The 26,737-nt window shown below is 37.9% G+C and overlaps 1 pseudogene; it reads left to right on the top strand.

The window, feature by feature from the left end:
- Positions 1 to 3,401: 3,401 nt before the first annotated feature.
- On the top strand, positions 3,402 to 3,484 carry LOC125995510 (uncharacterized; annotated as a pseudogene).
- Positions 3,485 to 26,737: the final 23,253 nt, after the last annotated feature.

Raw genomic sequence — 26,737 nt, 5'->3', positions numbered from 1 at the left:
AAACTATTACAGAAACATCTTGCTAAGTATTTCACTTGAGACGGATGTTCAATAACGACCATTACAATCTTCTTAAGTTTTTTAAATTTTCTAAAGATATAGACAAATTTGATCAAGAACTACCAAAAACATTTTACTGAACTTGTAAATTCAGGAAATATATTATATTTACCTTCGCAGCAATCCAAAGTGATAATAAAAAACAAATCAAAAAGTACAACTCCCAAATCTTAAGGTTAATTAAATCTTAGTGTTAATGAAATCCATTATAAAAGTTTTTACTTTTTGATGGATTTTTATTAAAATACTTTCACAATTAAAATTAAGATAGAATCTGAACATGAGTCATGTACTCATATATATATCATTTGTTGATACAAAAAAATTGATACAAAACACCTATATAAACAAAAAAGAGAGAAAAATAGAATACTTTGTAAAACAATGAAACACGATGTAAGTACAATGAAAATATGCCTGAGTTTGGGTAGATGGGTAGATGACATAAGTGTGTAGCCATTGACTCATTCATATTGTTTATCTTGCAACTACAATAAAGATAATATCCAGAAATCTGTCATTTTTTTATATTGAGTAATGTATTCTAGAGGAACCACATCACACAAGATCTGGCAGTTGGAGTGGACTTTTTGGTTAACTTATCTGTGACAGTCATTGATAACACTGAAGCTACTCAAGAGTATAAGCATAATAAAATTGTCAATAAATACATGACTGCTTCTGGGGATTGGCATGTTTACCATCTGTGGATTTCACTTTAGATGAATATTAAATTAATCAATTAATCTGTGCCAATGATCAATTATGCTCTTCCTTCTATGCCAACCTAGAAATCTTACCTGTCCTGTAAAGCTTGTCTTGAATGCCACTCCTTCCTTATATCTTTCCTGAGCTCTCTATTTTTTGCTCTTGAAGTCTTCACATCTGAAATTTAGACCTTGCTCATATTGTGCTGTTGCCTTTTCCCCTTTTTCATTTTTCATCTCTTGAAAGTAGATGCAATATTATCTTTACATTTTCTACAGACTGAGCACAGGGCATCAGACATAGAAGCTCGAGAAAAAAAAAATCTGTTGAGCTGCAGTGAATTGTGACCCACCCTGACTCCTAGGGCCCTCAGCCAGCTTCAACTGCAGAGCACAATGGGTCCTTGTATTCGCTGTTGCACACACCCACAAACATATACTAAACACCTGGAAACATGGGGACACTCAGTTGCTTGGCAAATATTCTCCCTCCCAGGGTGTCTTCCCTTTTGAAGAGACTCCTGTGACAGCTGGCCTGTTGCTGATTAGACAGGGCAGTTTCTGGAATAGTCCATCATGGCAGCAAATGGTCACGTTCACTGTGCCAGCAACCAAGCAAAGAAAAAGATCCAAGAGAGAGCTTCTCGATGCCAAGAATGTCCTTTCAGATGTAGAATGGAGCAAAGCTGGGATCACGAATTTGCACTGAAGCCTTCTCCTTCTCCTGCCCTTTCTTCCTCCCCCGTCTTCACATTCCCTTTCTTGCACTCAAATCTTCCAGTAGACTCCATTTTCACATGATCCAATGGGATTATTCTGGAGTGCTCCCACAAGATATTGCGGCAACAACTTGCTGGCTCTTGACTAATCGCAAATGGCACTGAGCAGTTTCCAGGAATTTTAGTGAAAAGTTTCTTCTTTCCCCTTCCCCCTCTCACACACCCAGAAGCCTAGAGACATTTCCCAGATCCTGCAAGGATTATTGTTATCATTGTTATTATTATTTAGAGAGCCCACTTCATTCTCAGACATGGGCTTACGGGAACGAGCTAAAAGAAAGAGAGCACATGGCTTGCAGAATGCGTTCATTTATTTCATTATGCTCCCCCCAACATACCCCTCTACCAGCAGGACAGCCTGGAAGATTCTGGTGTGGTGGTGGAAACAGGCCTTCTGCCTTGAAGCCCAGGCAGAATCGCTAGATTTAGCAAAATCAAAATACAGTATGGCCAATCCCATTTGAATTTCGGCTAAACAGTGAATAATATTTTAGTGTCAGTAGGACCCAAATATTGCACGGGGTTCCACTTATGCTAAAACAATGTTTTTTGTTTATCTGAAATTCAAATTGCAGTGGTTATCCTGTCTTTGTGCAGGCAACCCTCAGTCCATAAAAAGTCAAGACAGTAAAGAGATTTTTTCCCCCCCAACAAAAGCGTCTTTGAAAGCCCAGGCTGAATGGCTCTCTGGACGACATTTCAATTCAGGCCCTGCATTTTCCCTAGAGTGTGAGCTCAATGTCATAGAAAAACAATTGGGGGAATGAACATTCAGTGAACATTCCGCCCCTTCCTTGCCCTCAGCAGCCTGTGGCAAAGTGCTCCCCCTCAACCAGCTGGAGAAGAAAAAAGCTTTCTCTTTTAAGATCCTTTTCCCCTCCCCTTTTACAGATTGGATTGTTTCTTGGGTTTGCTGGAGAGCTGCTTTTGCTAATTGCTTGCAGACTGCAGTCCAACCAGGCCTGCCAACTGTGGAGGCAGTTTGCAAGGCTGAGAGGTAACGAGAGAGAGGGTCTGGAATGAGGCAGGCCTGGTTTAGAATTCTGGCTCGGCTGATTTCATCCATGACACTGCAGACAACTTGCTGAATCTCTTTGAGTTCCCACATCCACACTTGTAAAAAAAAAAAAAAAAAAATGGTGGCTTGGAGGATTATAGTGAAAGTGCATGAGATTGTAGTATGGAAAACTCTCTTCCCAGTGCCTGATGCACAGCGATTCTTTTACATTAATCATATTCTTGTATTTGTTGGATATATCACACCTGGTGCCTGACATTTGGAATTGAGTCTCCTCAAGCTTGGGACTTGAAAATCTGGGAACACAGATTGCAAAAGATTGGTTAACCAAATCCACCAGAAAGAAATCAAGCAATAGAAACTCAATGCTTTCACCCTCCCTGAGGATTTTGCTCTGTTCAGGCTGGCAAGCTGACCTCTAAAGTCAACCATCAGATCATCAAATGGCCTTGAACTAGGTCACCACAAAGTGTCCTGAGAAATAGAGGTCTACATTACGAAGTAGGACGAGGAGGCCAGAATGATAGCACAGTGGTAGGGCGTTTGCCTTGCATGCAGCCGACCTGGAAAGGACCTGGGTTTGATTCCCAGCATCCCATGTGGTTTTCTGAGCCTGCCAGGAACGATTTCTGAGCACAGAGCCAGGAGTAACCCCTGAGAGCCACCAGCTATGGCTCCCCCCACAAAAAATAAATGGGCATAGACTAGAGAGATAGCAAGGAGTTAAGGTGCTTGTCCTACAAGCAGCAGACCTCAGTTCAATCAGAGAATGACAAATATTCCCTGAGCACTCCAGTGTATGACCCCAAAACAAAAACAATAATAAATAAATATACAGTGCTCGCTTCAGCAGCACATAGACTAAAATTGGAACGATACAGAGAAGATTAGCGCAAATTTGTGAAGCGTTCCATATTTTAAAAAAATAAATAACAAAAAATTAAACAACAAAAGGCAATAAATCATAGAGCTAAGGAAATAAGTACAGGGATTAAGGCATTTGCCTTTCTGTCAACCAATCCATTTCAAATCCCTGACACTACATATGCGTTCCACCAGAGGTCAATTCTGAACAAAGAGCAAGGAAGAGCCCCTGACCAGATGTGAACTAAATAAACAAATGACACAAATAGAAGTGGGAATAAGAGAAAGCTAAAAGGAGATGAAGGGAGCAATAGGAAAAAGGAGACAGAGGCTTTGACTTTAGGTGCAAAGTAATCTTTCTGTCTACATAGATGTGGTGGACACATCTTTGGGCATGATGTGGCCACAGCTCTTTCCTTTAACCTTTGGTGGTTGAGGCTTCGGTGGAGGCATATGTGACTCATGCCAAGATGGTTAAAGTTGGCAGCTAACCACAGCTGAGTTCATCAGACTCTAGGATTTTAGTACTGGGTCTGGGATGAATCATTACAGGAACTGTGACCTTTTCACTTCTACTATTTCAAACTGAAATGAGGTAAAGGTCTATTGCATCTGCAGACATCCTAAGCTATGAAGCATATAGGTGAACCCTGGTAAAGCAGAATTAAGACTGCTGAGCCCTGCATAATCAAAAATGCACTGACAACTTTTGATACCCTCAGACAAAAACCACCTATGACCTGATGTGGCTTAGATGCCCCCACTGATAACTCAAAGAGTTTATTAACACATGCCGTGCCTGTTTTATGCATTATAATACTTGGTTCATTTTTAATAGTCATACCCTAGTCCCAAGTACTACTAGTGCAGCTACTAGCATAGCTGGTAATGGGGACATGTAATGCTGGAGACCCAACTTCAAGAGCTTCACACATACCATTTTAGTATCTCCTCAGTCTTATAATACATTATGATAAAATTAAAGAAAAGAAACATTAGGAACGTGATAAAGAAGAGAAAGCACATATATAGTACTCTTCCATATTTGCCCACATTTTAATATGCTGGTGTAAGCACTGCAATTTTTGTTCAAGAGAAGGTGCAGAGATATTGCAGTGGGTAGGGTATTTCTCTTACACAGGTCCAATACCCAGCACCCACACAGTCCCTTTAAGCCTACCAGAAGAGATCCCTGAGTACAGAACAGGAAAAAACTCTGACCACTGCTGGGGGTGGCCTCAAAATCAAAAACAAAATTTCTGTTAATGAAACCACATTCAAGGTTCAATGCTACGTACCAGTATCAACTAACATTCAATAGTACATACCAGTATCAAAGTATTAATCATAAAACATGTCTAATAAGAAAATGCATATATAAGTGGACCCAAATTACTGTTTTTTAAGCGTCAACCATGATGAACAGGGTACATTTCCCAGTGGTGAAGCAATGGAACAACAAAAGCAGATGGAATTCTTTCAAGTTTCTATATCCATCCTTCAGCTGCTTAGTGGCAACTCCACATACATCCTGTTTAAGTGTGTTGGTTCCATTCTGTTTGCTCTCTGTTACTTCCAGACAGAGATGGACTGAGTCTTCCTGGCTCCCAGTGTATCCCTGCCTGTTCAGTGCTCAGTCATGGAATCTATCTCTTTGTAGCTACCAGCACTTACCGCAATCATTTTAACCTGCTTATTTATGAGTGGCCAGTGGTTCAACCTTAATCCTGTCAAGCTGACCACTCCCAGTTCCCAGAAGTGTCATCCTAGAATCAGAAGAAGGGAAAACACTGTCATGACTGATTTTGATACTTGACATGGTAGAGATTACTCCACTAAATTTTATTCCACTAAATTCCTCATTTGGGGGAGGGGACATAACAGGTAATGCTCAGAGGTTACTCCCAAATCAGTAGTTAGAAAGTCACTCCTAAAAAATTTTTTTATAAAAAAGATAAGAAAGAAAGAAAGAAAGAAAGAAAGAAAGAAAGAAAGAAGAAAGAAAGAAAGAAAGAAAGAAAGAAAGAAAGAAAGAAAGAAAGAAGAGGAGAGAGAGAAAGAAAGAAAGAGAAAGAGAAAGAAAGAAAGAAAGATAGAAAGAAAGAAAGAGAGAGAGAGAGGAAGAAAGAAAGAAAGAAAGAAAGAAAGAAAGAGAAAGAAAGAAAGGAAAGAAAGAAGAAAGAAAGAAAGAAAGGGAAAGAGAGAGAAGAAAGAAAGAGAAAGAGAAAAAGAATGAAAGAAAGAAAGAAGAGAAAGAAGAAAGAAAGAAAAAGAAAGAAAGAAAAAGAAAGAAAGAAAGAAAAAGAAAGAGAAAGAAAGAAAGAAGAGAGGAGAGAGAAAGAAAGAAAAAAGAGAAAGAAAGAAAGAAAGAAAAAGAAAGAAAGAGAAGAAAGAAAGAAAGAAAGAAAGAAAGAAAGAAAGAAAAGAAAAAGAAAGAAAGAAAGAAAGAGAGAAGAGAGAAAGAAAGAGAGAAAGGAAGGAAGGAAGGAAAGAAAGAAAGAAAGAATGGAAGAAAGGAAGGAAGGAAGAAGAAAGAAGGAAGGAAGAAGAAAGGAAAAAAGAAGGAAGAAAGAGAGAAAGAAAGAAAGAAAGAAAGAAGAAAGAAAGAAAGAAAGAAAGAAAGAAGAATGAAAGAAAGGAAAGAAAGAAAGAAAGAAAGAAAGAGGGAGAGAGTGAAAGAAAGAAAGAAAGAAGAAAGAAAGAAAGAAAGAAAGAAAGAAAGAAAGAAGAAAGAAAAAAAAGAAAGAAAGAAAGAAAGAAAGAAAGAAAGAAAGAAAGAAAGAGAGAGAAGAGAAAGAAAGAGAGAAAGAGAGAAAGAAAAGAGAGAAAGAGAGAAAGAAAGAAAGAAAGAAAGAAAGAAGAAAGAAAAAAGAAAGAGAAAGAAAGAAAGAAAGAGAGAGAGAAGAAAGAAGAGAAAGAAAGAAAGAAAAAAAAGAAAAAAAAAAAAAGAAAGAAGAAAAAGAGAGAGAAGAAAGAAAGAAAGAGAAAGAAGAAAGAAAGAAAGAAAAAGAAAGAAAGAAAGAAAGAAAGAAAGAAGAAAGAAAGAAAGAAGAAAGAAAGAAAGAAAGAGAAGAGAAAGAAAAGAAAGAAGAAAGAAGAAAAGAAAGAAAGAGAGAGAAGAAAGAAAGAAAGAGTGAGAAAGAAAGAAAGAAAGAAAAAGAAAGAAAGAAAGAAAAAAGAAAGAAAAGAAAGAAAGAAAGAAAGAAAGAAAGAAAGAAAGAGAAGAAAGAAAGAAAGAGAAAGAAAGAAAGAAAGAAAGAGAGAGAGAAAGAGAGAAGAAAGAAAGGAAGGAAGGAAAGAGAAGAAAGAGAGAGAGAAGAGAGAAGGAAGAAAGAAAGAAAGAAAGAAAGAAAGAAAGAAAGAAAGAAGAGAAAGAAAGAAAGAAAGAAAGAAAGAAAGAAGAAAGAATGAAAGAAAGAAAGAAAGAAAGAAGAAAGAAAGAAGAAAGAAAGAAAGAAAGAAAGAAAAAGAAAGGAAAGTTGGTACCCCTGGCAGTTCTTTGGGGATCTTGCAATTCTTACCAGGAATCAAATGTGATGAAAGCATATGCTCAGCCCTTTTTGTTACCTCTCCAGTCCTAAATTACACATTTTATCCCATTAAATTATCCAACAATCCCATTTTACAGATGAAGTGACTAAGGCTAAGAAGGTATACTTGGTGTTAACAGCATTGTTCTTCTCTGAGATCTCCTCCCCTTAGAAAACTAATGTTCATCTTCCTCTATTGTCTGCACATGGTCTTTGCTCTGTGTGTTTTTATGTCCTAATCTCTTTTTATTATAAATCATGTTCGATTAGGACACTCCTTATGACCTCATTTTATCTTAATTGCTCCTTTAAAAGACCTGTAAACACACACACACACACACACACACACACAAAATAAAGTCATCTTCTCAGTTACTGGGCATTAAGCTTAAACATATAAACTAAGAGGGTGAGGGAATAGAATTCACCCCAGTACAAAAAAATTACCAGGTCACACCGTTGATACATTAAGCTAGGATTTAAGTTCAAGTGTGTGTATCTCCTACCCTTTTGCCCTCCTGACTTTACATGTTCTCATCTCATCAGGTTTTCTATCTACCACACCACTTAATAAATATAATAAGGGGTACAGAAAATAGAAAACTATATTTCAGTGTATGACCCAGTAATGAAAGAAAAGGAAGGTAAAAACTGTACACAAAGGGGGAAAGAGTACACAAAAGATTGGAAGATTCAGAAGATTTGTAGGAACTAACCCAACATGTCTGAAGGACATGTTCCAAAGAACGAACACACTATAGAGTTACAAAGGAAGGAGAGACTAAAATCAGCAATAATAGGTGGGATGCAAGCAGAGAATATGAGAAAAGGCATAAAGAGCTCAGGCAAAAGATGAGATTTAAGAAATAAAAAAACAATTTGGTGGGAACACATAGGAATTCTACCATTACTGTCAATTCTTGCTCTGCTACCTGCTGCTATGCGTCTTGGACAACATACTTAGTCCTTTTTTTTTTTTTAATTCTGCAAATAGCAGTTATAATAACAGGATGAATATCACAGGTTAGGATAGAATAGGACAGGATAGGAGTGAATGGAAAGATTTCAGCAAGTATGAGAATAACGCTGGCACATACTATCAGTTCAATAGATGTTAGCTATTATTATGTGAGACATCTCAAAGAATCAGTAGGATTTTCATTAATAGGGAAAGGAATTGGAGCTTAGAAGAATGAATATTTTAAGTGAATATGGTTAACCTTCCAAGTGTGATGAATCTGGACTTGATCAGGTAATGTACATGTGAACAGAGGCTGTGACTTTATTAGCAGTAGATATATGGTGTGAAAAGATTTCTTTCACTGTGATATGTAAAACAATGAGAGGGAGAAAGGATGAAACAGGAAACTTATGTAAGTAGGGAACCATGAAGAGCAGAACAGAAAAGGTAAGAAATAATTTGGTATTGGTTGTGGGAGGAAGGTTAATGGAGGGAAGAAGAAAAAAGAAATTGCAGAAAAAGAAAAGAAAAAATAAATTGCCAACCATTGAATTTTTCTAACCCAGAAGACAAAAGATTGAAAAAGAAAATGTTAGTTGTTGCCTATTCTGAACCCTATTTCATGTCCCCCTCACCTCTTTTTCTCCAATGCCTTTCCAACATTCTGATCAAATCCAAGGATCAGGTGTCAAATCCAAGGATCCAAGAATAAGTTTGTTCAAGCAACCCAGATTTGTGTACAAACAACCTAAATGTCCACACAATGAGAAATGGATAGACAAAATGTTTAACCAAACCATGAACTATTATTTGACAATAACCAACAGTGGTATCCTCATCAAATTTCAAGCAAATAGGATCCAATGCCTCAACAAGGAAGTCATGTACCTGACCAAGTAGGATTCATTCTGGAGATGCAAGTTTGTTTCAACATGTGCAAGTCAATCAACATTATACACCACATCAAAATAAGGAAAATTAAAAACAATATGATCATATCTATAAATGCAAGAAAATGTACAAGATTCAACACTATTCTTGATAAAAAGAAAACCTCAACAAAATGGGAACTAAAGGAACTTTTCTCACTATAGTCAAGGCATTTATGACAAGCCCATGGCAAATATTAAGATCAATGTAGAAAAACTGAAAGCCTTTCCCCTAAAAGCTTTGCCCCCTCTCACCACTTCTAGTCAGTATAGTGCTGGAAGTTCTTTCCATAGCAATTAGTCAAGAAAAATATATCAAGGGCATCCAGAATGGTAAGGAAGAAGTCAAGCTCTCACAGTTTGCAGATGACATGGTTTTATACATAGAAAATCCTAAATATTCTACCAAAAAGCTTCTTTTTTTTTGTTTGTTTGTTTTTGGGGGGGGCCACACCTGGCGGTGCTCAGGGGTTACTCCTGGATGTCTGCTCAGAAATACCTCCTGGCAGGCACGGGGGACCATATGGGACACCGGGATTCGAACCAACCACCTTTGGTCCTAGATCAGCTGCTTGCAAGGCAAACACCACTGTGCTATCTCTCCGGGCCCTACCAAAAAGCTTCTAAAAACAATAAATTCATATAGCTAAGTGATAGGCTACAAAACTAATACACAAAAATCAATAGACTTCTTACACAAATAATGTGTATCACATTTTGTTTTTGTTTGGGATCACAACCAGCAGTGCTCAGGGTTACTCCTGGATCTGTGCTCAGAAATCACTCCTGGAAGGTACAAGGACCATATGGGATGCCAGGATTTGAACCACCATTCATCTTGGATTAGCAGCTTGCAAGGCAAATGTCCTACTTCTGTGCTCTCTCTGGCCCCATATCACATTATTTCATACACAAATAATGATAGAGAAGAAATAGACATTAAAAAAACAAACCCAGAGGCCTGGGCGGTGGTGCAAGGCATAAGGTGTCTGCCTTGCTTTCACTAGCCTAGGACAGACTGCAGTTCAATTTCTTGGCATCCCATATAGTCCCCTGGGTGTGGCCCAAAACCCAAACCCGCCCCCCAAAAAAGAAAAAAGAAAAACCCAATACCATTCACACTAGCACCACAGAAATTCAGATACGTTGGAGTCAATTTAACTAAAGAAATAAAAGACCTACACAAAGAAAACTACAAAACACTGCTTCAATAAATAAAAGAGGACACAAGAAAATGGAGACATATACCCTATACATGGTCTTGGAGAATTAACATTATTAAAATGGCATTATTCCCCAAAGCATTAAATAGATTTAATGCAATCCCTATAAAGATATCCATGGCATTCTTCAAAGAAGAATAAAAAACACAACATGGCAGCATGGATGACTGTTGGGAATGCTGTCTAGTCCAGTCTTTCTGGAAAACAATATGGATATTCCTTAAAAAACTGTAAATTGAACTCCCATATAATCCAGCAATACCACTCCTAGGGATATACCTTAGAAACACAGAAACACAATGCAATAACAATAACCTCTGCACTTCTATGTTCATTGCAGCACTTTATCCAATAGTTGGAAACAACACAGATGTCTGACAGCTGATGAGTGGCTAAAGAAACTGTGGTACATATATACAATGGAATACTACACAGCTGTCAGGAAAAGTGAAGTCATGAAATTTGCCTATACATGGATGGATATGGAGACTACTATGTTGAATAAAATAAATCACAGGGAGAGAGATAAACACAAAATATTCATCTGTAGGATTTAAGAATAATAAAAGACAGTGTGGTAATAATTCTCAAAGTCAATAGAGTCCATGAGTATAAAAGTTACCAGAGTGGTAAGTGCAGTGGGAGAAATAATTACACTAACAACTACCATGACGATGATAGAGAAATACAATGTGTGTTTCAAAGACAGGTAGGGGAGGGAAGAGGAGAGTAGTGGGGGACTTTGGTGGCGGGAAAGTTGCCCTTGTGAAAAGAGGTGTGCATCTCATGGCTGAAACCCAATTATAAACATGTTTGTAACAGTGGTGCTTAAATTAAAAAAAATATTTAAAAAAAATAAACCGTTATTTCAGGAGTGACACTGATTATGTCAGGTTTTAGAAAGTCTGTTGGGGGAACAATGAGTGTGCTGAAGAAGCAGTGTGTCTGATGAGGCTTTTCTTTACAGAAGAAGGGATCTTCTGGAAAGCCAAACTATGTTCACCATTATCTAGTTCTGCTCCCATGGAGGCATGAGGTGGTTCATCTCAGAAGACAAATACGTGGGAGGAGCCAAAAGACAGTTCTTAATCATTTTTATTTGAGGCAGTGAAAAGCCTGGGTGTGACATTTTTTCTTCTCCTTCTTACTGCAATAGTAGTTATGGTGGTTGAGCATAGAAGACAGAATCAAAGGCTGAACACCCTTCACTGCTGAACTGTTGAACAAAGAACCATCCCACTTAAGCACATTCATCTGATTATGTATGGTCATTGCCTGGAGAAGACATCAACATTTGTCAACTAAGATGTGAGGCTTTTTCATTGTCAATATAACAAACTCGAATAGCCTAATTCTACCTTTGCTAATAGAAATGAATGGGAAGAAAGCCTGGATAGCAGGCAGCATTGAGCAAAGTTCTATTTTTGATTTCTCATCTATTTTGGGCAAGTGAGAATCAAGAAAATCGTTAGGAAAATAGATTCAATAGAGATATAAAACCTTCAGGATGTGTCAACCCATTTTTCTTTCCAGACATCAAAATTCAAGTCCAAGTTAAATACCTGGCAATTTAGATCAAGAAGGGAAGTTGGGCAGAGTCTATGCATTCATCAGCCTGTGCACTTGACTTCTGAGACAGGCAAATGAAGGTTGGAATTTGGAATCCTTGGAGTGGAGCGATTTCAAGAGATGACGAGTGTCTCTGACTGAAATAACCATGCACGCAGGCAATGATCGCCTTTGTGTAGCAGCCTCCTGGCAGCTGTCCATGACTGATGACTGGCAAAGAATGTTACAGATAGCATTTTATTCTTTGGGTTTCAATCCTATAGGCAATTCTTGATTAAAATCTTCATGATTTAACAAGTAAATAAAGTCACGACCAGAAAGGGTTAAAACTATTTTTCCCAACTCCTAGTTCAACACCTCCCCATGTTTTCCCCATCTTTTTATTTTTTTGTTTTGCTTTATGGCCCACATCCCGTGATGCACAGGGGTTACTCCTGGCTATGCACTCAGAAATCACTCCTGTCTTGGGGGACCATATGGGACACTAGAGGATCGAACCGCAGTCAGTCCTAGGTTAGTGCATGCAAGGCAAATGCCCTACTGCTTGCACCACTGCTACCACCACCCGCCCAAAAATTCTTCTTTAATGAAATTAGTTATTTCACTGACAGGCCAGTGCCCAGTCCTCACAGAACAGCACATACTGTGCTCTCTGTGAGTGCACTTGTGATGAACTTTGAGCCATGCATTTGCTTCAGAGAGAAAATTTCTTATTCCCCAACAACTAACATGAACTGGGGATTCTGCATTCATCTCTACTGTGGCATATTTTTATTCTATAGGATGTGGGAGAGTCACAGAAATAAATGTGATTGCTTAGTCTCTACCTCGTTGCCATGAATTTCCAACTATTTTCTTTTTTATTAGCTTGTTACTCTATGACAACTTCTGCAAAGAGAAGTAGGCATTAATATCAGCATTCATCCTCACTTGCCCCCAAGTCATTGCTCTATCTGGGCAAAGAATGGCTATTATCAGTGCCATTATTCTAAGACCTTCTTTGATATAAAACAGGAGTTGGCAAACATTTTGTGTGTTTTACCAGATAGCAATTATCTGAAGCTTTCTAGAACATAGGATCACTGTTGGAACCACTCAATTTTTTGCAACTGTAACACACACACACACACACACACACACACACACACACACAGCCAGAGATAAAACATGAACAAATGAACCTGGTCATATGCCAATGAAATGTTATTTACAAAAGCAGTCAATAAGTTATATTTAGCCTATGAACTAAGCTTTGCCAGTCTTGGCTTAAAGTACAGATCGGCAAGATTTCAGATGAATTAAAAATTCTGCATTTTTTTTGTGACTTTAGCTCCTCAAAGGAAAAAAATACAACCAAAGCATTTTATATTGGATATTTTATTTTGTCTTTAGATCATCATAGAGCAGTAACTAGATTGCATCTTAATTTTTTAGATTCCTCTCCTGTAACAGAAATTGAGAAACAGTACGTTTTAATTCATGAAAGAGATGATAACATGACTTAAAAAAAAAGTAAATGGTGCAAATGTCACTTGACAGCAAAGATAGCCTTTTCTTTAGAAAGTGATTTACCTGAATATTAAGTTGATTTTAAGAGATCTGGAGTAAAAACAAATGTGCTGACCTTCACTTGAGAAGATCAAAGGTTATAATCATATCCTGTAGGATGATTATGGTAAATCACTCCCAAACTGCCTGGTAGCATATTTTTGAAAAATATTTCTCTTCAACTTTATCAAGTGTCCTTTGTTTCTGGAAACATGATTTGAAGTCCCAGCTGGAATTGAAGCCTCATGAGTCTTAGATAACTGAAATTCTTCTCCAACTGTATCCAGAGACAGATGATAAATTGCAATAAATTATAATTGCCAGGGTTAACATTTTTAAGTCTGTTTATTTATTAAATATTGCACATAAAAACAAGTAGTATTGAAACTATACATCTATAAGGACTTAAAATGATCTATTTAAATAGCCTAATGTTGGACTATGTTAAAATGTCTTAAACAATAAAGGCCAACAATGAATAGATATTCCCAGGGAAGGGTTTTGTCTACAAGTAAGGCCACAGAGCACAATCATGACAGTTTTAAAGTTATAGAAACTGCTTATAAATTAATCGAATCCAAAAACATATTAAAGTCAACTATTTTGTTTCTTAAAATGTAAACTTGCTCAAAACTCTCTCATGGCACTGGTTCACAATTTTTTTAACTTATAATAGATTTAAAAAATTAGGACACTGATGTAAGTATTCTGTATAGGTAAGTACAATTCATTTCAGGCACTTTCCTCTAGTCTTTTTATGTCAATAATAAATTTTAATTAATTTTAATTACTTAACAGCTAAATATAAAATAATAGCGTTCCTATATTGATCCCCATTTAAATCACAGTTGCTTTGGACTAAATTGTGCTCCTTCAAACTCTATGTTGGAATCCTACTTCTTGATTTGATGTCATTTAGATTTATCATTACGGAGATAACCAGAGTTTGATAAGGTCCTAAGGATATAGTCAGTGATGGCACCAGTGGCCTTATAAGAAGATAAAGAAGGAAATATTCTTTGCCCATGAAGACTGCTGTAGAAATTTAAAATCTGCAGTTTTATCCCTTATCCATTCCATTAAGCGCTATATGCTGTTGCTCTCCTGTTTTTCCACAGACACGCCCAGGCATGCTTTGCAGTCTCCTTTTGTAGGAATATTTTTGCTCTTTCTACATCTATGGTTTCTTTTAAACCACAATATAAATCCAGCATTTGACATGGGGTTGGAGGATTTGATGAAGATAAAAGTCTTTTATCAGCTCATTATTTTTATTAAAAAATTAATCAAAATTGCTTTTCCTTAAAGCTGTTCAGAAAAAAAGCTGCTGGGAACCCTAAAACTAAAATATGTTCTCAAGGATAAGAAGAAGGAGAGAGACTGTGGAGATTGAAAGTTAGGTCCAAAGTATATTACACAAGTTGTCTGTCTTTAGAAAAATTATGATCTTCCTGGAACTCGGTCTGCCCTCTCTATACATATAAGGGCAACATTGCCTTAAACATAAAAACATACATGTGGCCAGTAGATATATAAAAAGCTGTGCAACATTGTTTGCTATCTAGGAAATGAACATGAAATTGATAATGAGATATTAATGAGGATGGCATATATCAAAAAGTTGGGGGTGAGAACATAAAAAAATAAAAAGAACCTTATTTCACTGTTGGTGGGAATTGTTTAACCTCTGTTGAATACACCATAGAGATGTTTTTAAAACAATAGAGCTTCTTTTTTTTTAAGTATAATTTTTATTTTGATCATCGTGGTTTACATATTGTTGACAATATTATTTTAGGTACATATTTACATAAAATCAAGGGGGATTCCCATCTCCAGATTGTCTTTCCTATACCTCCACTTTTGTCCTCCCTCCCATTTCCTCTTCCCTCACCCCTAGGGCGGCTAGGGGTCCCCTCTGTGGTCCCCTCTGTGGTCCCCTCTGTATCTGACCTACTACTTAGTAGTCTTGCACCTGTTTGGTCTTGATGTCTCCCTTATTTCCCCCTCTAACTGGAGGCAGGACTAGCTAGTTCAAGATGCATGGTTTTCAAAACAATAGAGCTACTATATCACCAAGTGATTCCACTTTACTCCCCAAACATAAAAAGAGCAATTTAAAAAGATATTTTCATACTGATGTTCTAAGTCTTATACTGTATTCATAACTATGCAACACTTAGTACAATAGCCAGAATATGGAAGCAACCCAAATATCTAGCAACAAAAGAATGGATATAGAAATTGTGATACATATACACCAAAAATATGCAGTTGTAAAAAAAATGGTAAAATCTTCCTAACAACTTGCTCCAATTTGATGGAATTGGAAAATATCATGGTAAGCAAAATAAGTCAGAGGGAGGACAAATACCAGCTGATTTAATTTATCTGTGGTATACAGGAAAAGAGTAATGAACAATGGCAAACCCCTGACCTTGAATCACAAAACTGAGATTACCAAACTGGGATTGGGATAAGGGAGAAAGCTATGGAAGGGAGTTAGATGGAAGACTAGAAGTAAATAATGATATTGATAGAAGACATGGCTTTTCTGTACATTTAGTGCAACCTCTAAAGTAGTTGCACCTCTAAAGTAGTGAAGTAACTATACATAAAGGCCATAAATGTTAATTATGTAAACACATTATCTGATCTTCATAATAATTTTTTCATTGTGTGCTCATACAAAAGTACTTTTAGGATTTGTGGATATGCTGCGATCAATGGAAGACTCTAGTGAAAATAATGTTTAAATGCCTTGAAGGCAGAAAGTTGAGTGGTTTCCTCTCTTGCCTCATGATGCACTAAGACCTACAAAGCCACACCTAGGGATGGTTTCAGAAAGAAATGGATCCAGACCCTTTGTATTAATGTTGCTCTCTTGTTGTTTCTGTCATACTGGGAAAAGATCCTATCATATTCATCTCCTTAATGGTTCCTGAAACTGTCCTTCTTAAAGGCAGATGCCGAAGTCATAGTCATAGTCATACAGGCCACTTGCCTTGACTGTAGCCTCCATGGTTGAATCCCTTGAACTACAAATGGCCCACCAAGTGCCATTAGGAGTAACCCCCAAGCACAGAACCTCTGACCATCATAAGGTAAAACTCAAAACCCAAAATTAAAAATATGTTTACCTTTGATGCTCATTAATAAATAAAATCAGTTAATTTGTATTATCACCTTTATCAATAAAACATCTGCTAGAATGATTCTACTAATAATAAATAATAATATACAATGTCGAGTCTTTTAAACCATTTTATCAATGAGCTTATTTGATGTGTACGATAATTCCCTGAAGTAGGTGCTATTGTTATTTCATTTATTGATATTTATAAGTTAAAATTGAGACACGAAAGATTGAAAAATTTGTCGGAACTTGAGGAATCCGGCTGTAGAAACAAATGAGAACTAGAACCTCTTCCTGATTTAGAAGATTTAAAAGGCCTTAGATTTCACTGTGAGGTTTGTATTTCACATTCCAATAGCTGTAACATAGAGTGATGTGTCCTATCCAGGTGCTCAGGACTGAGGGAACTCAGATAGGGGCTTAATTATTCCTGTCTCTTCCCATTAGGATGTCTTTAACGAGGGGTTAACAGCTGAGTTACATCTCAAGCACAGAGTCAAACTCGCCATTGTCACCCTTCACTTGGACTTCCTCATCCAGGATTTTAGATACCATTCCTACCATTGTTTTCTGTAGCCATGTAGGCCTAAATGTCAGTATAATTGAAAGAGAAGGAAAAAGAACCTCATTGAATGGTTAAATATTTTGTGCTTGATAATACTACAAACTGCTTGCCATCCTGCTTTCCATCCAGCATGCATTGCTTCAGGCAACTCATAAAAGCTGAGACCATGGAGATCATCTACTTCAATGATAGCAAATAGATTTTATTTCATGTGCCAACTCTAATCCACCAAGAGTTGCTGCTGGAACATTAGGTTTAGAAGGATCCTGAGGCTGTCAGGGATCAAAGGAAAAGGTGCCACAATTGATTAGTGATGCCTAGCATGGGGCCAGGAGTGTAGAGTGATGGCAGGCATGCAACATGTATGCAAGAGAAAGAGAGACTCTAACTCAACATGATTGTTTGCAGAGGAGAAAGTCAGACTCTGAAATGAAAGCTCAAATGCCTCCAGATCTCATAATAGGTTGATGATAGTTACCTGGGACCCCCTACTCTTTATGTGGTACCCCAAATCCTATAGAGTGGCAATTGATACTCAAAAAAATTGGCTTCAAAAACCAGGAAGAAAATAAGATTGTGCCTGATACAGTATTTGTGTTAAGTGCATTTCACTCTAATTCCTTAAAAGTTGATGATCCATGTACTACAGTACACTATTCACTGAAATATCTGATTAGACAGAGTATTCCTTGATTTAGTTGGATAGTTGCAAACAACCATCCTCCATGGCAATTTGTGTCAGACAAGAGAGAAGAAGACAGGTTAAGGACTTCTTGCTCGTTTCTAAAGAGCCAATGACAAACATTTATGTTTGTTAGTCTGACCTGGGCTCATCACTAAAACCTGACAAAGGAAAATGCAGTAAAGGAATGATGGCTCTCTAAACAGCAAACTCAGCATAGAGAAACCTTGGTGGGCAGATTTCATCATCCTTAAACATTCCTGAGGTATGATTTAATCAAGGGGGTAAGCCCCAAGGGACAAGTGTGAATGCATAGGAAAGGAAGATCAGGAGAAAGAAGAGCATGCCAAGCCACAGAATAGCATTTATCAAAGGTTGGTGGTAAAATGAGAGGAACCTCTCACTGAGGAGTAAAGATAGCCCCCCCAGGAGTACCTGGTATTAGGAGAAATTGAAAAACAAATATACAATGACAAGAGCCCAGACTTGTTTGTCAAATGGATATCAAAATTAATTTTAACTCAACCGCCTGCCAACTGCATGACTCTAAAATGCTGTGCAACTTCAATGGGTCTCAGTTTCTTCATCTTATGTCTTTCAAGGATGTCTAAAACAAATTTAGAAATTTATACCAGACTACTGTGTACAGTGCCTGTAATTTAGTAGGTGGTCCAGAAATGCTCAGGAATTAATTTACATGTGGTTTATTATATTTGTATTTTTAAGTTAGGAATGTCATGCTTTGTGTTCTGGTCCCAGTTCTGCTATAAACTAGCTCCATGACCTTGGACTTTCTGCCTTGCATATAGTAAGCATATTAGATAAATATTTCCAGAATGAATGAATGGTTAAAAAAAATCTAAGGAATATTTTTACATAATTTGTGGGGGCCCACTTCTTACATCTTTCTAGGGAAAACTGAAATTTTAGAAATCTTTGAACCCTGTTCTCCTTTGAACAATATACTTCCCTCCCTATTTCTTAAAGACACTCAAATCCATTCTGAGTTAAGCACCACCCTAACTATAAATCTGAAGTCCCATAAAGCCCATGGAATTCAGAGGTTGATCTCAGCGGACCTTGAACTAAATCATATCTGAAGATTTTATTCTGACAAGTCAGAGATTGCCTAATATTCTGCTCCTTCTTAAAGATGAATTCAAGCAAAGGAAATAATAATAATAGATATTATTTTAATTGTTTTAATTTGGCATTAAGCCCATTCTCAGTCTAGGTAAGAAGTTGCTACCAGTAGTGCTGTTACTACTAGTAGCAGCTACTACTAGAGGATCATGCAGTGCCAGATGTCAAACTTGGGCTTCCTACAAACAAAGCATAAACTCAGTCTGTTGAGCCATCTCAGATTTTAAAACAAGGATTTGCTGAAGCTGAAAATAAGAATTAAAAGTGTGGTCCATCTAGCGTCTATTGTCCATATAAATTGCTATGTCAACACAACACAACTTGCAGCCTCCTCACCTGTGTATCAGACAGAGGGGCTATGTGGTTGGAGCATCATAAAAGTAAGAACACCCCTTCTAATTGGGGCTGAAATCTTGACCTTTAGGTTTGGTGCCATTGGAAAAGAGAGCAGGCAAGGTTTGAACCACTGGGTTTAGGCTTACAATGGGGCTACCAAAACTTCTTTTGGCTTCCTGTTTCCTGGTGGAGAATTTCTTAATGGTGGGATCAGACCCCAGAAGGGGGCAAAGGTGCTTAGGAACAGGGAGACAATAACATTCACAAGATGAGAGTTCAAAAGGAAACAGCACAAGCTGGAAGCAATTGATGTCCCTTTAATGCTTCAAATATGCCTGCTTTTGTTTATTTTTTAAAAATCTCAACAAGTCACAGACACTGAATACCAAATCAGATTTCTCTCTTCTCCTTTTAGTACTTCAGCTTATGAGGAGCTTTTACATGGCTTTAAAGATAAAACATCAGAAGGCCCTAGCTCTGTGCCCAGGAGGCAGAGAAAGCTGCCATTCCAGTGGGAGAGGGCGGTGGCAAAAGCTGGCTGATCAGCCCTCCCGAAAAGGAGCTCTGAACCCTAAGTAAATGAGATAGGAGCCAAGTAGATTAGCTGCCTGGGATCTGATAACTCAAGGAAAATGATCAGGGAGACCAAAGAATTCAAGAAGGCTGACTTGTAGCTTGGGTAGTGACAATAAAAACAAAATCATTACAAGCAGAGGCTGGACGTTAGGATAATCTGCTAATGAAAGTACTTCTGTGCCCGGAGAGATAGGACAGCGGTGTTTGCCTTGCAAGCAGCTGGTCCAGGACCTAAGGTGGTTGGTTTGAATCCCGGTGTCCCATATGGTCCCCCGTGCCTGCCAGGGGCTATTTCTGAGCAGACAGTCAGGAGTAACCCCCTGAGCACCGCCGGATGTGGTCCAAAAACCAAAAAAAAAAAAAAAAAAAAAAGTACTTCTAATATCTTTTTTTGCCACAGAGTAGAACAATTGATAAGGTAAACTCACTCACTTTTCTTTTAATAGATCAAATCCTGATCTGAATATTAGCAAAATTGGGAGTAGATTTCAATTTTCCTAACCAATCCCTTACTCAGATAAGAAGGATGTTTTTAGTACTTTAGAATTCCATTCAGTTGTGTATTAATTTACACCATAAGTAATTATTAAATATATACTATAGGTTCATTCCTTTGGAAGATGCAAAAAAGGGCCTGATAGACTAATAAACACAGGTCTGTAAATAAAAAATGCTAGTCAGAAAAATACAAGTTTAGACACTATTTCCTAAAAAGCAGTGGAGCAGTGGAGTAAAGGAGAATTTCCTGGGAAATGAGATGTTCTAGACAGGACAGTTCAGGTCAGGTGGATGGGGAATGTGGGAAGGGACAAAGGAAACATTCCAGGTCAAAAGAAGAAACTGGCAAAGTCACAGAAGAGACGTGAGGAAAGACTTTGAGGGATTGTGGGGATGGGATGCTAGCCTGTCTGAAACAAAGGTACTTCAAGAGCCCTCCTGAGAACAAAACGGAGTGCTTGCTGAATTTGAGACAGAGTCCCACTTTAAATGGTCATTTAATTAAAGAAGTCTGGAAGCAATGTTCAGAGCTGAGAGTTCAGAGTGGAAGAGTTGAGGAAGAAGAGAGAGGTCAGTCGGAGGCTATGTAAGTGACTATGTAGGTCATAATAACCTACCAAGCCAAGTAGGTTGTCATCGACCTTTTCAGCCAGTTCAGGACCCAGCCAGCTACCCAAGACGTGTAAAGAGCAAATTGGACACCCAGACTCCAAATCCCTAAACGTGCCAGGAAATGAATATTTCTGGTGCCTAAGAGGATCTAGGAGACTAGAACGAAACTGTAGGGCAAGTATGCTTCCCATCTGTAGCCCACATCCCCAGCAGCCGCCCACCACTGTGGAAAGGGGGGATTAATAAGATGCAGACAGTCTAAGGCCCAGCTTTATATTATCCATCTTCTCTTGGAAGTGGAGTTTCTATGATCCTTCTCTGAATCCATGTGCCACACTTTGCTTGTATTTTAACAAGCTCAGGACCTACTGCTCTGGTTAACATCTGCTGCAGGAAACACTGCCTTGGTCTCTGCTGAGGGCTGCTCATTGAATCTGGGGCACCCATTCCAGGCCTTGCCAGTTTGAACTAGGAGTTCTATTCTTTGGCAATGATCATAGGGCAGGAAACCAGAAAGAGACATCGTTTTATGTTTTTTCCCCTCCTCCCTTTTTAATTTGAAAGCAACAGAAATTTCTTTCCAATATCAAACTGAATTAAGTTTCTCAGTTTAGAAAAGTCATAAGAATTTTTATTTGATGTATAAGTAATTTACTCCCAGAGCTTCTCTATATCCTGGGTTTTTTCTTTCTAGTAGAGGCCTTCAATTTTATTTTCCTGGATGGTCTCTAATCTTTTCTGTGAGCTAGCATTTTAGGCTCAATATTCTCTCTTCTGAACCAAAAGTTTCTTTCCATATCAAATAGCTCTAAGAGTAAGACTTGTTTTCTACCATTAGGAAGACAATATGTCATATGGGCTTTGTTATCCATCTAGTTTATTAAAAATGGGGAGATGTAAACCAGGAATCTCTTTTTTAATATTTTGACCCAACTAACTTCAAAAAGTGAGTTTTGCAAAAATTATGAAACCATTCTTTTCCAGGAAACCTCTAATGAACTCTGCCGCCCACATTACTCCTATTCTTGGGTGTCCTGTATGGTTTGACACCATTTTCTGCTTCTTCCTAATTTTCTAGTCACCAGCAACAGTGGAAATTATCTACCAGAAGTCACATTTTGAGAGAGCAGCTGGTCTTGGAAATGTTCTCAAAGGCTTGTTTGATATCCCCCAAAATGTATATTTGAAAAATCAGTCTGTTTCCTCATGACTACTGAACAGGCTATCTTCCACCCTGAATTCCCATGACCCTGAGCTCTACTGAACCTCTTGGATATCTTGAGTCCTATCTCTATCACCAACTAATAGTGGCTGTCCACATATCAAATGTTTCTCTGCCTACCTTCAATGGGCAACTAGAGCATTAGCGTTTCTGGGGTTAAATTTATTTTCAAATGGATAAATTTAGTCCAAGGAAAGTATGATGGATAGCTGATTTTCTTGCAGGTTGGTTATTCATTCCGTTTTCTTTCTTCCTGGATTCTCTTTTGAAAAATTCATTTGACTACAAATCTCTGGCATTTCTTATTCTGGGAATATTCATCCAACTCCTACTCACTGCCCAAGTGACCAGGGTAACTTGGCCCCATTCCAAATGACTATGTGGAAACTTTCTGATACCGACAAGCAATTTCAGACATCAGGACAGTGTGTGGTAATTCAGCTTAATTTATCTCCTATGCTATTTACCTGGAGAAGTCAACAGTTTTCCCAAACTAAGGATTTCATTTCCCAAGACCACACTCTACTCAGATGCCAGGTGCAAACCCTGACCAGTATCCTGTGCTTCTGACAAATGGTTATAATTCAGAGGTTCCTACAACCTCTCTTTGGGGTGAGTTATTTTGCTAAAATGGCTCACACAGCCTATTAACTCACTAGATTACTGATTCATTACAAAGGATACAGAGTTCAGGAATAATCACATGGGAGAAAAATAAACCATGCCATAAAAAACAAACTGAAAGCCAAAGTAGTATCAATGAATATAAAAATAGCATACTATGTATAGGATGCTTTATCCTTCAGACCATGGTAGTTGTTTTTAATGCTTGTACATGATGAAATCTTATTGAATTCAAATTTTAATCCTATGATAAAAAAAGTAAAAGAGTCTGGCTGGAGAGATAATATAATGGCTGACCTAGGTACCAAATATGATCTCCCAAACCTCTTCAGAAATGACCCCTGAACACAGCAGGGTGTAACCAAACAGACAAAAAGAAAGAAAGGCAACCCCCAGTTCCTAATTCCAGCTGATAGAGTAGCTAAAGTGGGTATTTTTAATCTTGGGGAGTTCTTCAACATACAATTTTTTCTTATCAGAAATACTTAACACTCATCAGTATTTCCCTAGCTGGTGATTGGATGAATATGTGAGGAACTTTTAACTACTTATACATTCAAAATGTTGTTAAACAGCTTTAGGAGAAAAGGTTACTTTTTTTCATTGAAAATTAGAGTTAACCCTTGAGGCCACAACTCCATCAGAGGTCACATATCTAAAAGTGGATTACTTAAAATTTGTTTAAAAAAAATTCTTGGGGCTGGAAAGATAGCGTGGAGGTAGAGCATTTGCCTTGCATGCAGAAGGATAATGGTTCAAATCCCGGCATCTCAGATGGTCCCCCGAGCCTGCCAGAAGTGATTTCTGAGCATAGAGCCAGGAGGAACCTCTGAGCGCTGCCGGTGTGACCCCAAAACCAAAATAAATAATAAAATAAAATAAAATAAAATTCTTCAGCCAGAAAGCTACTAGAGTGGGTAAAGCAATTGCTTTGCATGTGACCAACTAATGTTTGATCTCCAGCACCCATATGGTTCTCTCAACTCTACCAGGAGTGATCTCCTAGGAGAAATTTCTGAGCACAGCAGGATGTTCTCAAACCCTCAAAAATTTAATGTGATTTATTATCAGTAAATGTTTAATTTGTATACCTACTTTGTAGACCTATCTATCCAGAAACTCATTAAAATTCTCTGGTTGAAAAAATTTCTAGTGGAAGAAGTTTAAGAAGCCCTAAATAAGAAGTACTTCCAATACCATCAATTTCTCTTATGAAAAATGAGATGAAGTGAAAAATAGCAGAAGACATAGCCAAGAGAGAGAAACTCCACAAAGAGTGGTGAGTGCAGTTAGAGAAATAACTACACTGAGAACTATCATAACAAAGTGAATGAATGAGGGAAGTAGAAAGCCTGTCCAGAGTGCAGGGGTGGGTGGGGTGGGGAGGAGGGAGATTTGGGACATTGGTGGTGGGAATGTTGCACTGGTGAAGGGGGGTGTTCTTTACATGACTGAAACCCAACTACAATCATATTTGTAATCAAGGTGTTTAATATATATAAAAATGAATTTAAGATTCAAAACAAGTGTCTCAAGAGTATACTAGAAGAGTATTTGCTAAAAAAATAAATAAAAAGAGAGAGAAACTGAGTCATGAATATCCCCTCTGAGACCTGAACCCCACAGTTCCTAACCCTGCCAACTGAAATTTTTAGAACATTTTAAATCAATGAAGTTGTCTTTATTGAAACTAATTTAAGCCAGGATTTTGTTGCTTGCAAATTAAAGTGGCCTAATGGTAACAAAATCAAGAAACATCTACATTTAAATTATGCATGAGCAAATCAAGAAGAGTTCTATGTTCATAGCTGAGACATGAAGGCCCAGCCTGTTGATTTTAATAAGTTGATCCCCAGATTTATGATGCCTCTTCAATATTTAAACAGATAAAGTACATGATTTATGCTGGATAGCAACCATCTATTTAATTGAGGGGATTCAAGAGAGAAACTAGTAAACAATAAAATTCAAGACAGTAACTCTGGCAAGAAAAAGGAGCATGCATTAAGAATTTGTCAGAAACATAACCATCTAACATCTACCCTGATTAGAAAAGAGCAATAGCATGATTGGAAAGGCAATGGCATCATTGGAAAAATGTTGAACAAGATACTTGCAACAACTGCATTATTTAAGGGCTTCTGTGACTTCAAATAAGTTTTCCCAAGCTTGAGAAGGTGCCTTTAGGCCAGAAATAAAAGGGTGTGACACTTGTAGCACACAAACAGAAAGAACTCAGACAAATGAAGAATTGTAGTTTTATGAAACAGGGACTGTACAAAGCAGATGCATTAGGAATTTGGAACCAGCTTAAGACAGTACATTGTTTGTTCAATTCCTGGTAGAAATCCTGCCCCCTAAATTATTTTTAATCATATACGGCCAGATCTTTGCCAAAAAAAAAAGAGCTTTGATACAATACTAGCATAAAAACCACTTAAAGCAAGTACAATTCCAAAAGATCTTGAACTCAAAAGCTTCTCTTCAAACCACAATGCAGTGCCCATTGCGGGCAGGTTAAAGGCAGGGCAACAGCATGCTGAGAACTAGGGACATGAAGGCACAGAGGCCAAACGGTTTATTTACATTAAAAACTTTGCATTAAAACTAAAATCTATCTTATTCTTGCATTTGGAGTATTTAGTACTATTTCATTCTATTTGTACTGAGTAAGTATTAGAAACTGTTTTTAAAATGGGACATAGGGTTGGAGAGATAAGACAAAGATTAAGGCACCTGCCTTACATGCCAACCCCAGTTTAATGCCCAGCACTGCTTATGATACCCCCAGGCACAGCCTGGAATGATCCTTGAGCATAGATCATGGAGTAAGCCCTATGTTTTGCCCAGTGCAGTTTAAAAAAATAAAATAAGGACCAGAGATTTAGTGCAGGGATTAAAGCTCTTATTTTGCATATAGTTAATTTCAATTTGATCTCCGCAGTCCCCAGGGGCAGCCCCCTAACCAAAAGTACCCTCTGAGCATCACTGGGTGTAACCTAAAACTTCAAATAATTAAAATACCAAACTGGATTAAACTCAGCAAGATCACATTCAAAGAACCATGTTTGAATCCCTTGATGAGATGTTTGCCAACTGACAAAGTCTAGAGTTTTACCTGGTAATCAAAGGAGTCATTCAATACTTTACTTCCTTCCAATGTTTAAGATAAGATGGCTCATCTGATTTCCATGTACAAAGTTTTGTTTATAGCATTTCCAGTACATTCAATCTTCTTTTTTTTTTTTTTATTGCTCCCTGCTCTCAGTCTTCATTGATTATGACAACTAGGAGAAAGAGTCTGGCCCTGTAATGAAACATATGGTCTCCAAAATGAAACCAGAGTTCATTAGGAAGCAAGCAATCAGTCTTACTACTTAGGACATAGTAGATACTGTTGCCTCATATATGTTGAGTAAGTGGATAATAGTACAAGAAAGTAAATAAATAATAATTACTACATTGATCAATTGTGCCATTTAAAAATTATATCTGAAAAAGAACCATCTACAGAAATTGTTGAAGTGGAGTAAAACCATAATTGGTCAATAGGACAAATATTTATGATTTGTTTACCTTGAACAAACAAAATGAAAGGTGAAATACTTAGTTGTAACTCCACCCTGGATTTAGGTGTACCTATCTGAGACCCGCCCATTTCTGGGAGGGGTCTTGGGAACTGAATATTAGGTGTGACCTTACCTGCAAGACCCCGCCCATTCCTGGGAGGGGTCTTGGAATAGGTAGATAAACCCTTGAGTGAGGGGATTAGGGGCTGCCCTGCTGCGCTTGCTGGCTTTAGGTTCTTTGCCTCTTTTGGTCTCTGACCAGGATGGAGGTCAAAGGAAGATGGCTGAAAGGAGTTAAGATGCAGGGCCAAAAATAACTAGTGCTTGAAAGGTTATAAGTAGGCCACACACATGTGGTGAATAGGGCATAAATAAAGCTGATGCTTCCTGATGCCTGCCTGTGAGTGAGTTCTATTCCCGCCGTTCACCTGGGCCTGAAACCCACCGGCTGGATGGGGGTTGCAGAGCCACGTGGCCTGGAATGGCATCCACCTCCATCCAGCACCATCGTTATTTATTTAATTCAACACTTAGTAGGAAGGGCTGGAGCTATAGTACAGCAGGTAGGGCATTTGCCTTGCACATG

This window comes from Suncus etruscus, chromosome 17 (assembly GCF_024139225.1).
Source record: "Suncus etruscus isolate mSunEtr1 chromosome 17, mSunEtr1.pri.cur, whole genome shotgun sequence".
Lineage (NCBI taxonomy): Eukaryota > Metazoa > Chordata > Mammalia > Eulipotyphla > Soricidae > Suncus > Suncus etruscus.
The sequence above is the reverse complement of the archived record's forward strand: the minus strand, read 5'-3'. Positions and strand labels throughout refer to the sequence as shown.